This window comes from Poecilia latipinna, unplaced genomic scaffold, assembly GCF_001443285.1.
Source record: "Poecilia latipinna isolate Pla-1442-1.1 unplaced genomic scaffold, P_latipinna-1.0 Scaffold1381, whole genome shotgun sequence".
NCBI lineage: Eukaryota > Metazoa > Chordata > Actinopteri > Cyprinodontiformes > Poeciliidae > Poecilia > Poecilia latipinna.
Window position 1 is genome coordinate 120601 of NW_015113997.1, and position 13430 is coordinate 134030.

At 37.5% G+C, this 13430-nt stretch overlaps 1 protein-coding gene and 1 non-coding gene across 4 annotated transcripts in view; one reads left to right on the forward strand and one right to left on the reverse strand.

Moving 5' to 3' along the window:
• Positions 1-2050: 2050 nt before the first annotated feature.
• trnat-cgu (transfer RNA threonine (anticodon CGU)) lies at positions 2051-2122 on the reverse strand. The gene has a single exon. It is a non-coding gene; the product is annotated as a tRNA-Thr (tRNA).
• Positions 2123-5339: 3217 nt separating this feature from the next.
• Positions 5340-13430, forward strand: part of axin1 (axin 1) — a 29781-nt gene continuing 21690 nt past the window's right edge. Inside the window, exons 1-2 of one of the 3 annotated variants that reach the window (XM_015056411.1) lie at positions 5340-5679; positions 9788-9973. The gene's annotated coding sequence lies outside the window, so the exon portion shown is untranslated. Of the gene's footprint in view, positions 5680-9787; positions 9974-12427; positions 12645-13430 lie in introns of those variants that run through there. The other 2 variants (XM_015056408.1, XM_015056409.1) reach the window with 2 other exon arrangements.

Genomic DNA, 13430 nt, shown 5'->3' on the forward strand with positions numbered 1-13430 from the left:
TGGTTAAAATATTTGTTTTTCAGCCAGTGGTTAGATAATCCAGCAATCTACTCAAGTAAGAGTAACGATACTTCATAATAAAATTACTCAAGTAAAAATAAAAAGCACTCAAAAGCTACTCAAGTAAATGTAATTGAGTAAATGTAACTAGTTGCTACCCAACACTGGCGAAATAAGCCTTTCCCTTCCTCAAAAGACTAAACTTTAGCAGTTGTGCTTTAAGGTCAAGTGTTACAGTTCAGGTCACCGCTTCCCACAAAGCTACTTTTATATGTTCAAGAGCTGGCTCTGCAACCTAGACGTCCACTCCTGACATGCTCCCTCTGTCAGAGTTTTGGACTTGATATCTTTCAATGGAGCCTAAAAAAGCAGGATGAAATTTTCTAAGCTAACAGTCTGAGCTCCTTTAAGTCTGCAGAGAGATAATCATCAGCAGTTATGTGTTACTGCCTAAAGGAGTGTTCGCTGTTTAGTGCTCAGCTCCTTTTAAGGGTTTAACAAAATCACAACATAGTCACAGTTTGTTGAGCAAAAGCTTTCCAGTGACTTAGTGAATAGCTGTCAGGTGACCTAATTTCCTGTCAGGGCTGTAACATATGCAGGTGAAAGTTGGGTTTTCACAGTTTACTTTGTTCGTTTAAGAAACACAAAAACCTCCTCCCATGCAGTCCTTCCCCACAGTGGGGGCTGGAGACCTTCCAACATCCCCCAAAAAAGTATCAGCTAATTTGTTGTGCATGAAATCTACATCTTCAGCACTAGATGGTGCCAAATCCACAAACAAACTGCAGGGTAAAACACCGGAGAAAGAATTTGACTTAATGTCTGAAATAGTTTTTATAGTCATTTAGTTTTGAAAGAGAAGACTGTTCTCACTCTTGAGTCAGAACCTTTTACTCCTCTGTATGTTCTTTCCATGAACATGGAATGTAATCTAAATCCGCCCAGATGTTACTCAGAGCCTTGTTCTTATAAAGTGAAGAAAACACAGCTTCTTTGTTCAAACAGTGCTCTGTGCGTAAGCTTCAACCGAAATGAGAGATGCAGTTAATGTAATGTATCCAGCTGAGAGCTGAAAGTTGAATGTCTGGGTCAAAGCCTACAAACAATTCTTCAGTTGTTTTGAACCTTCGCTGTACAAGAAAGCCAAGGGTTGTAAAGTGGAAAAATAAAGTTATTTGATGTTCCTTTTGTTTTCTTGTCTTTGGTTAATTACATATATTAAATTCCCCTATTATAACATGAATCATTTTCCTAGTTTGTGTCTCATCATGTGATGTGTTCCATTTTAACTACTGTTTCTATTTGCTTTTTCAGTGGTAGGTATAAGACTTATTAACTAGCATCTCAGAGACAGCAGACATTTGAGTTTGAAAATCAGCAGGGATTTCTAAACCAAAAATAAGAACATTTAAATATACAATTAAGATTAAGTATATGGAGAGCCATTTAATTTTGGCTGAAATGGCTCTCCATAGAAATGGCTCTCCATACATGTTTACATTCAGGCCGAACTACCAGCAGCAGTTTCTCAAATGCCAATAAAATGTCTGGAAATACTACCTATATGTACATCTTGACTGTAGATAGTGGATGTGAGGAAGGAATGCATTCAGAAGACATCTGATCAATAGCTGGAGAAAAATCAAAGTGTGTAGCATTTTAATAAGACTGTTGATGCATGTGGTTTATGCAGATATTTATCTGTGATGTGTTTAGGATATAAATAAGTCTGCAAAATGCTGCAACCCTTGTCAAAGTAGCTGTTGTGATCACAACATGTTTAAAAAAATAGTTGCCTTAATAAATTGGATATGATAGAACTGCATCAGATATGAATCAGTGAGGCTGCAGCATGGTGCGTTACCCAGGAAACTGCACTAGTATCTTGAGTCTGATATGAGAGGATTTTTATGATACTAAATCTGGCATGTAATGTTGCTTCATTGTATCAGTAATACTACTAATACTGAGTATTCCTGAAGTTTGAACAATTACCAAATGTACCAAACAAATACTATGGACACATGGATTTAACCAGACTGATAAAAGGCACGGACGGGGTTCGAACCCGCGATCTTCGGTTTACGAGACCGACGCCTTACCACTTGGCCACCGCGCCTGCGCAGCACGGACACGTTTTTGCCACTTTGAAAGAAAAAGTCCTCCTGTTATTGTCAAGTTGCGTAAACTGACAATAACAGTTAACTGCGAAAGACAGACTTTGACGGTAACATTCCAAAAGCATTAGCCTACAGCAGTGATATTAATGTGCATGGTGGGAACGAGCTACAGACAAAAGGCGTTAATATAAATATAATGTTGTGATTTGGCCACAAGAGGCTGCTGTCGTCATCCGTCAAAGATTTTGGTTGGAGCTCAGTGGTGGTGTTTGCGGAAGCTTGTAACAAATAAGTTGAGTATTTATATCTTCTTTTGAAAGTGAGGCAGAAAGAAAGTTTTATTTCTACTGTGGGAATTTTTGACGTAGCGTATTTAGAGTTTAAAATATGTCCAACTATATATATTTTTGAAGGAACCATAAAGTAGGGTTTATCTATGTCAATTTTCATTTTAACTCTCTTCAGTGAAAGGGAAAAAAAACGTATTGCACAATAGTGAAGCTACTCAAATAGCTACTCACATTAACTGCAGGTAGAGTGCATTAATCAGATAAATTTTTGGCAATATGCCCATTCATATATTTTTATGTATATCCAAAAAGCAGGCGAATCATCTTTTATTTTTTTTTTCTGTTGTTTTTTGGAAGCTTTTTGCTTCTCTGTTGTTTTTTTGCAAAATAACAGAGATGAATGTTTTATTGTGCAGTTTGTGTGCGTGTGCGTGGGTGGGTATGTGATATCAGATATCCCAGAAGCAATATGGAAAAAAATAAATAAATAAAAAAACTAAAAAAATCAATGAGACCTGTTTTGTCTATGGAGAATTGGAGTTTTTATCTCAACCTGTTTGTAGAAAATTGTTATGGTATCACCAAAATCAAAAACAGCTGTAGGTCATTTCAATTGATTCTACAGTGATTTAAAACATCTTAATAATTTTGAGATTATGTTAACATTTATTAAGTTACACGTTGTTCTACTACCCAATTTGTTATGTCTTGTTGTAAAACACAACCATGCCAAGGCCAGATTATGAAAAGCTGCAGCTTTTCATACCCTTATACTTGACAAAAACTGGTTTTAAATTGCTGGAGGCCTTTGCAGTGTCCTTTATATTGTGACTCTTGTTCATGACAATGGAGTTCTGTAACCTAAGGAATCTTGTCAGAAATCCCATGCATTTGGGGCATTATTCTTCATGCAAGAAACATTGAGCAACTCACTCCCTCGGAGAATAAGAAGTATTTCTGTAGCAGTGTGTTTAATTATTTATCATATTGTTGTTGTTAAACCCTCCTTCCCGAGTTTGCTGCATGGGAATTTGTACTCCAGGATCTGTAAGAATATTTGTTTTGGTTTTAGTACATTGATTTTTTGGGGGGGTTTTTTACACAGAAATGCCTGTATTTTTCTAGCATTTTTTTTGTAGATTAGTTTGTATTTCTTACTTGATAGAAACACTCAGATTTTGATTACAAAAGGCAAACATCGCTATTTTAACGATAAGCTTTATCAAAGAGGAAAGACTTAAGCCTGGTTTTAAAAGCAGATTGTGTGTCTTATCAAAGATTAAACTGGGAGCTCGTAAAGTGTGACCTAAACAATGCAATTTGTCTACTTAAGAGTTTGAAAAGGTGTAACTGTTGTGTTTGTGAAAGCCTGAAGATAATTCCAAAATTACAAAACTATGCTTCTCTCTGGCTTCAACTTCACAGTCATGCACTAATTTGTGCACACAAAAATAACCAATAAAATATATTTAGGATTTTGGTTTTTATGTGACTAAATGTCAAAAAATATCATGTCCTCTGAATACAGGAGAGATAATAGAAACACGGTTTCCACTACATTACCCTGAAAATTGTATTGGATTAGGCAAATTTAACAGTTGTGTCCCTCAGCATAATAAAAGAATAATAATACACATTTTATGACTGAGTGGGTATACTGATTTGTTTGCTCAGAATTCTGGTGTGAGAGTTTTCAAAACATCAAGAGAGTGTTTTTTTTTCATCAAAGTAATGATTCCAGAATTTATTTATTTTTTTATATTTGTTAAAATTTGAGAGCTAGAAATAAAATATGCATAAATGTAGCACAGTTCTATCAGGCATGGCCATCTCCTGGCACCACAGGTCCGTGCTGGTGCAGCTTGCAGAGAAAACCTGTCATTGTAAGGAGCAGCTTTCTGCCTATGACCCCGGTCACAACTCGATGTGTAAGTGTGAAATCAAACTGAAAGGTGAGCAGCTGATGAAGCTGCAATACAAAGAGAATATCATTTCTCCCCCTCTTTCCAAATTTTTTTCTTGATGCCCATCTCGCTCCTGCTTTTTGGGTTAATCCATTTAACGGGGCTGATTTCACAACTTCGCTGAGTAGATAAATAAAGCTTTTTAAAATCTGGAATTTTACGATGTATTCAGTTTCTGTGTTCTTCAGATTTAGCCTAATTTGTGCCATCTCTGCCTAACTGACAACTCTCTCTTTTTTGCCTTGAAATTCGTTGTTGTCCTCATGCTTGTTGATTCAGTTGCCATAGCTACGACTTCATTGTGCTGGCAAGCATCTGGTCCTCGTTTTCTCCAAAAGGGTCCTACAGCTTGAGCTGTAATCTAAAGTAAAGATGCCCGTCCCTCAGCAATGGTCTTGGGCAGCTTTATGAACAAGAGAAAGATTACAGTGACAAACATGGACCCATTCAATGTGGACCATAGAAACAAGACTGGGAAAACAACACAACGTGAGAGCAAGGTGAAGGCAACTGGCTCCTGTTATTGATGACTTAATGGATTTTGTTGATGGAAATAATTACCATAATCATTTTAGTTTGCATGAAGAACTAAACAGAACTAAGAGAATATGTAAATGCTTCAACTGGACTGACTTATGTTTGAATTTATTTATTTTTTCTTAAAAAGAGCACGATTTCAGTTTTGTTTAAGCAGACATTTTTTCCATACAGCAGACTTGAACATTTAAAAAGTAGTTCAAATGACTGCGATTTATGAGGGACAAAGTTTTCTATTAAAAAGAGTTTAAAATCCAATCTGTCACATCTTAGGAAAATATACAATCTGGGAAAACAGGGAAAATCCTTGGTGTCTTTTTAAACCCAGACTTGTTGAAGTCAAGGGCCAAAAAGCAGATTTTTATTCATTTTTTTCAATTTTTTGGGGGGTACCCAAGAAATACTGTGAAAAATAAATGTGGTCGCTTAATCTGCTGTTTGGAAAAGGACAACAGCCAGTCCAGCATGTTCAAGCCGCCCCCCTGCTGGGCGGCCCATGAGCCCGTCGATATGCTGGTTTGATGTTGGATGGAAAATTAGAACCCCCCCACAACAAACGGAGGGCTGGAACAGAGAGACTGGAACAGAGACAGAGAGGATAGAAAGGGAACAACCATCGACAGATGGACTCTGTTGTGATTAAAGATGGCGTCAGTCTTCACTGCAGACTACGAAGGACTGTATCCGATCAGTAAAGAAGTGGTGGGAGTTGTCTGTGGTTCAGCTCATCAGAACCACGAAGAACACAGTGTGGTACATCAGCAGGTATGATGACTGCTTTTGCAGGGATGAAAACCGTAATGTTCCATTGTTTAGTGCATCGGTCTATTGTGTCTGGTAACGCTTTTTTATGTCAGTGCTCTGCTGTTAGATTGCATTCTTTCTCTTGTAACAAATTGCTTCATTTGATTTGACTAGTGAATATGTATCTTGCAAACAGACAACTAATAATTATATGTGAAGATTTGAATTTATCATATAAACCCGGCAGATTTCAAGCAATTCATCATTTGTCGTACGTCTTAGCATAAACCACCATATAGCACCCATAAGAAATGTAGGCCTTTCAATTAAGCATTTTCCCTTTTTGTGAATGCAGGTACACCAGAACAAGCATGATATTCAGCATGAGCAAACTCAAAGTCTTCAAATTGCTAAATCCTCTGTGTCTAACACACTCCGAGACTTGTTAGGCATGATCTATTCAGCCCGGACAAAGGACAGCGACGGGACTCCAGAATACATTTTCTGAAAGTCTATTGATATTAATATTTGGGTCATTTTCAGAATCTCCAACTACCCTGAAGTGGTCCAAAAAGCGTGACATAGTTTTATAAAAGCTTAATCTCTCAATCATTTTGGTAACTGGTTCAGCTACTTTTAGTGTTTGCAGTTGAACCTTGTACCTTTTGCCATTTTCAGTTAAAAGTGCTTTGCAGAAGACATAATTTCTCTTATTGATCTTGAAGAAAGCTGGTTCAAAGAAATGAGAGCTCTGCTGTGAAAGCTTAGAAAAAGAGCGTTTCTTAAACAGTTTTAATGGGCTTTTGTTCATCAATGAGTCTTTAGCTGAGATAAGCTCAATTCACCCAAAGCCTACAAGGAAATCTAAATCCACAGTGACAGGTGGAACAAAAGAGCCATGAATGGACTGAACTGGGAGACATGAAGTTGTCTTCTGGTAGTCCTTGACTATAGTTAGATATTTGAGAGCGTGGGAACACTTTACATTTTGGAAGGAAACATTTTTTTTTTTACTACCCAGGGAGACAAATTGTTTGTTAGTCAGCAAACGAGTGATATAGTATTTGTACAAATGATGGACTAAGCATTCAAAAGAATTAACAGAAGTTTTTAGGAGTTTTTAAAAATACCAATGCTCAAAATGCTTAAGTTAATAAACAGAAGACTTAAATTACATAAAGTTTTTGAATTTAAGAATCAATAGGCCTTTCTTTTGCAGTCAAATGTCTCAAAGAGAAACAGAGACTTTCACTAATTACGTTCGATGCCATGACCTTCCTATGGGCCACATTCTTTAAGGCCTCATTTCCAGTCAATAGAGATTACTTTTTAATGTAGTCTACAATCTGAATTGTTCCTAACTACAGTGTTCTATTGTGTGAGTTAGGAAGGACTGTTTTGTTCCCACAAGTTGTCGATGGATCCCAACCTACATCCATTTCATAGCAATAAGCAAACCCGTTCATAGCCATGTTTTTGGTAGTTAGGTGTATTTGAAGAATTATTGGGGTACATTTTTATAAAATGATCTAATATCATGTATAATTTATTTAAGCTGTAAATTATTTTCAGGAAATTTCCACTGATTGTAGTTCTGGGTAGTCAACTCTTGTAAATAGGAAGATTATAACAGCAGACCAAACCAAAATCCACCTTTTGAATTGAATGTGGCTGTTAGATTAATTGTGGGCACAGTCTCCTGAGTAATAGTGGAAGTTACAGTAAAGGGTTTGTTTTGATGATAAGGTATCAAATTGTATATTTGAAACAATTGGTTTTCAGTTTAACTAAATTTCTTGATTTTGTAAGTTTTAGTAATCACTTGGGCTCTCTCACCTGTCCTTGAAAAGCTCTATTTGTGTGCCTAGGACCGACTGAAGACTAATTTGTGGCTTTAGCTAATGGGTTGAACACACCCAAAGTAAAATGGGATTGTTCTGTGATTACTAGTTGACTTTTCACCTGTACTAGCAGAATCAAGGCAAAAATATCTGAAGTACCTAAATTTGAAGCAACTGGGGAAAACCTTGCCTATAAAAATGCAACTGCATGTGACGTCATGGTTTTAACACGCCTGATGATTGCATTCACAATGTAACAGAAATTTGCCTCGTGAAAATAGTCAGAATCACTCTCTCAGCAGATTTAGAAACATGTAAAACACCATATCACTATCAAGCTAGATTATATCCCCTGGTGCTTCATGGTTGCAGATTATTCTTGTCCTGCAACACATGAACAGCCCCAGATCTGTGTTTATTCTGAATATGGCACTAGAATCCCACCCTGAAGATGTGTAGTGTTTAAATAAAGGTGCAACAACGATTGCATCACCCAATTTAAAGTATAATGTTTATATTTTCACAAGTTTTTGCCCATATTTACTCTCTGAGACATCAGTTGTTTAAATGCAAAAAATAATGGTTTGTCAGTTACACACATAATTAAGCATATCATCACGGGTTTTAGAATTGAGTTGGTTAAAAACTACTCTAATTGGTTTTCAAATCAGCTGCAAGACATCCCCAGGGCAGGTACAAATTCATGCATGATTGGCACAAAATGTAGTAAATGACTGCTACTTTTGTGCTGAAAATGACCAAAACTGCATGAAGAAGGAGCAGAACCTGCTTGGAAACTCCTTGAGATTTTATTTTCGTTTGTGTGTCTGTTTTCTTCTATTCATTTAGTTTTTGCTTGTTTATTTTCATAATCCAAAATTATTCTTTGCAGTTCATCAGAGCATAGAAACTATGTTTTCAATGTTGTCCTAAAATTATTTAAAATACTGTTGCTCAATGTTGTGATGTACTGTAAAGTTTTGACTTTATTGCATCTTTGCTGCTTTATGCAATTATGTGTCTAATTGCATTAATAATAACAAAACAGATAACAAGTGCTGTGTAATTTATGTAATGGTAAAGGTTTGAACTCAGTCTTCCATGAATAAATAAGTGCAGGAATGTTAAATTAATATATCTCTCTTGAAATTCAATGTCGCTTTTGACATGTGATGCATTTTTTTCTAAGTAATCTTTGTCTGCAACAGGATATTCTAACTCTGAAGTTATAGAAAAGTCCAGTCTTTAATTTGAGGATATCTGATCAGTGATCCATTTTCAATAATTAATAACTGTTTTTAACAAGCTCTATAGAGTTAGTGCTTGTTGACCAAGGAGGTTATACAGATGTTTGTTTGTTTTTTGTACTTGACCTCTTGACCTTTGTGATGCTTTCACTTTGTCTGTGTGTCGGCTCCCCATTAACATTTGCATGTATTTCTTTTGCAACTTTTGCTTTTGTAAGATGTGCAATTTTATCCCAATCAATTTCCGCACTTCCCAATAAATGACTTTTTAATCCTCATTTCCGACAGCTGCAAGCACTTTGATTCTTCTGTGCATCCTTCCATCTCAGCGGGGGCCATTTGGCATCGTTTGCATGTTCCCAGTCATTTGCTGGAGGAAGTTAGTGATTTGTGGTTTCAGGAATTCAATTTACAAACAAGCAAAAAAAAAGAAAAAAAAAAAAGAAAAAAAAAGAGATGGAATAATCTGTGAATTCGGTGCTAATTACACTTAGGGGAGCACTTCACCATACCATAGGTCTTGGTTTTCTGGTGTTTGAAATGTTTAGAAATAATTATGATAAGTGTGCATTATTGAGTAAAGTTACACAAGTCATGGATATGTGTACTTACAGGTGTGCTCCAATCAAATGTAATATGTTTAGTAGCTTTCATTAGATGTCATAATTATCATTGAAAATGTAACCAAATGTAATAAACTATGAACATTTTCCCTTGCACGAGAAAACCCCCCAAAAAACAAACAAACAAAAAACCGACAACCATAAAAGAACTTGGGAATTATAGAAGTGTGAAGTTCCACAGATATCCTCAGAAAATGACTTTCTTTTTTGCAATTACTTACATCTACTCTAAATGCAGTGATGAACTGAATCCGCGTAAGAAACTCTGTTAGTGAAGCTTTATATCAGCAGGGGGCAGCAACCTACTTTATCACCTTTATTGTGTAAAACATTAAGAGGTAATACTGTGGAAACATTTAACATTGGCTTGTGTAAACTGAGTTTAGCTTTTGTTTTTTTGTTTTTTTTTATCTTTCAGGAAGAATTGGACTGCACAGATAGACTCACACAGCAATATTCTGCTCCAGTCAGTTCGTTCCATTTGTGGGAAATTAGACTGGCTTTCTTATTATTGCAGGATAATGCATTAAATAAGCTTACAATGGAACCGACAATGATAGGATTCAGACCTGGAGGATGCATGAGGATGACAATCAAACTCAAGGTAAAACATCACCGAACTACATTCAAATCAGAATTTTCTCTATTGTCATTGTGGGAACATTTAATCAAACTACAAACACACAAAGAACCACACTGAGTCATACAGGTAAAACATTTATCTTTTGTTTCTTTTGAGATAAAGTCCTTTGAAGTTGACTCGGTGCTGCACAGATTGACTCTTGAGATTATTTGCCTTATCTCCTTTCTTAAATGATGTAGTTTAGTACAAGTCAAGATGGCTGTTGTGTTGCAATAGGTGAAAAGGTGGTGTGTGTGTGTGTGTATATGTGTGTGTGTGTGTGTGTTTAGCCTGGAGGAAGCTGTAACAATAGGATACTTTTCATGACTCCTATTGCTCGTATAAATATTTAAAATCTGTGCACAGCTCGCACTGTAACATGTTTCCAGGTGTGAGGAGGCATTGCAGTTGACGTGATGAGATGGAGTGTGAAATGTGGACTCCTGTTCACGCTGCTCTTTTTAAGTCGTTCCACTGAATAATGTGATCTGAGACGTTTTCATGTTTTTGAGATGTTTCATCAGCCTTTCATGTTGGAGTCAGTAAAACGATTTGACTGCTTGGTGCCTGCCTGCTATCAAAGAACAGAAACGGCCCTCTAATCCTGCATTTGCTCTTCTGGTCTTTGTATTATAAAGTCATCGCTGTAATGACAGGATCAAGTGCATCTAAGAGGACCGGCAATATTTTTGAAACGTACTGTTGAACTGAACTGTCGCTTAATCCGTCGTTCAAATTGTGCCTTCCTCTAAAGCCGGTTCTCATGTAAACCAGTTATTGTAGTGTGATGTGATTCTTTCTCTTTCAAGTGTGCAAATATCTATTTCAAACGGCATAATGTGGATTCAAATTTGTCACTACTTAGTGTTGTTTTTAAGACTATAACACAACATGTATAGGAAATGTTTAAATGCGAGATGGAAAAAGCTTTGCCGCAATGTTTATAATACATTAATAACAATGTAGGGTGTCTGCATTTGAGATGGTCATTTAGAAAACCTTTTTTTTTTTTTTTTTTCTGCGACCTTCTCTATTATTGATCCAACACACATTGCAAATTGAAATGAAAGCAAATTATCTATGAGATAAGTCTTTTTTAATCTCTAGATTTACGTTTCCTTGTTGAAAAAAGTTTGACAAAGGGAGCTTGATTGCAGCACATAACAGGAAAGGAGATTGCCACCACAGGAAGCTGATTGAAGGGATCAAGGCACCTTTGAAAGACTTCAATCGGTGAAGTTATCTGATGCAGGTCGTGGCTTGAATGAAAACATTGAATGCTTCTAAAACAAACTGCTGTCCAACCTGTTTGGCAAAAAACAAAAAAACAAAAAACAAAAAACAAAATATGTTTTCATGTTAGTGCTTCATTTGCAAGGGTAAAAAGGCAAGAATTCACATAACATCTTATTAAGGTAACGTTTCAACACGTTACACAAATGAGAATTAGATTTTAGGTTAAACATAGACTGAACACTGCCACTTCTTATTATTTTCACACAAAGACATATCAAGAACATATTCAATTTTTTATTAATTTGTAGCACAAGTTTTAACAGCAAACATCTCTTGACAAGGCAGATGGCTGTGATAGAATCAGAATAGATCCAAATTTAACTCAGACATATCCAGATTATTCCAATAAATCATAATCACAAAGTCAACGTGATCCAAGTCAGGTTCAGATCAAACGAGGTTATTCAGCTAATTCAAATTGCATTACTGTGTCCATACACAAGTTGGGATGCCAGTTATCACTCAGACCTCCCACAGATTGCTGATCCCCTCATCCTGAGATTCATTTCTTATGATCACAAAAAATGTTATTTGTCATGCGTTGAATGTCTATTTTTGTGTTAAGTGGTTATAACCTTTCATAGGTTTAATAGCTGAGGTTCACAAACTGTTCAGGTTAAAAAATGTTTCAGCCATCCTGACCTTTTGCCTACATACATGGGCTTGGGATTGTTAAAAAATTCTTTTAATGCTGATTTGTTCTGACATACAACCTTTTTCGGACTTTTGCCAACATACCTGCAGGTACCATTGTAGATTACAATCTTCAGAGTCAGAAAGTTATGAGGGAACTCTGACAAGGACTGTGTATTTTTGTTGCATTTTATAAAAACTTGAGTTTGAACGAAAACTAAGCTCTGTGGTGTGACTTTTGTGTTTAAAAGACAAAAAAAAAAAGTAGCATTTTAATACTTGCAAATTGATTCCCAACATCTTGAGGCGTAAATCTTATTTGAATAATAGTTGAAAATTAGTTTTTAAATAGCTTTTCTTGCACTTTTCATTGTGTTCGCTATTTATCTAGAAATGCTTGTTTTTAACACTAAAAACCAGAGAGAGAGAGAGAGAGAGAGAAAGAGAGAGAGAGAGAGAAAGAGAGAGAGCGGGGAAATAAGTGTGCCACATGTAGCTGAACATTTCAGGGGCAGTTTGTGCAGTGAACAGGCGAGGCGCTGTGCATGCTCTGCTGTGCAGCCTCAGCTCCGCACAGACATGAGAGACAGCCACGGAGAGGAGAGCGGACTGTCCTCTTTGTTGTTGGTAAAGTCCTGCGCGTCCTAACCATGACACCGCGGGCGGACACTGGCGTCGCTCCAGCTGCCCGATGCGCACGTAAGCGGCCGGAGGATCTCCACCGGTTAAGTATCTGTCACTTTTGTCTCTTCTCTCTGTCCCTCCGCTTAGAAATTGGAAATTGCGGTGCTCGGTGGAAATAGACCCATTGCTTTGCAGCTTGTGATATAAACCTGTTCGGAAATCGGCGTGGGATACCCGCTGTGCGGGGGGGAGAGGGGGGGGGGCAGTTGCGGGCGGCTTGTGTAGCGCGTTGAGTTTGGCGGCCACGGCGCAGATATTAATAGTGTGACAAAGTTGTTGCACTTGTCGGTGGGCTGCTGAAAGGCCTGGGTCTCTCTCTCTCTCTCTCTCTCTCTTTCTCTCTCTCTGTATGTATGGAGTTTGTTTCTGGCTCCCCTCCCCCACTCTCCGCTGCTGTGCCTGCTCATTCAGGAGAGGCCAAGACGTGAACGTGATGAGAGGCTCACCTCAAGATACGGTTGCAGAGGAAAATGACAATTCCCCCGTGATCGCCTTAGGCTTGATTCAGTGTAAATGCACACATGCATTTGCAATCGCAGCCACTGTAAACCCTAATGCCTGAGCTTCACAGGTAGAGGGGGTGCAATCAGAGGTGATGGGATCCGTCACCATTTACCTCCAGCTGTCACCCCCGCACATTGGGATTGATTATTTCCGCACATCTGGCCGCACGCACGGTGCACGTGCTGCTCACACTTCAGCACCGGGCAGCGTTTGATTACAGAACAGCCGGTTTTGTCTTTTGTTCAATCAGGATAAATGATTTGTGTATGTATTGAATTAGACAGAGAGTGGGCGTGCCCTAAAGGGAAGGGTGCTGGCAACC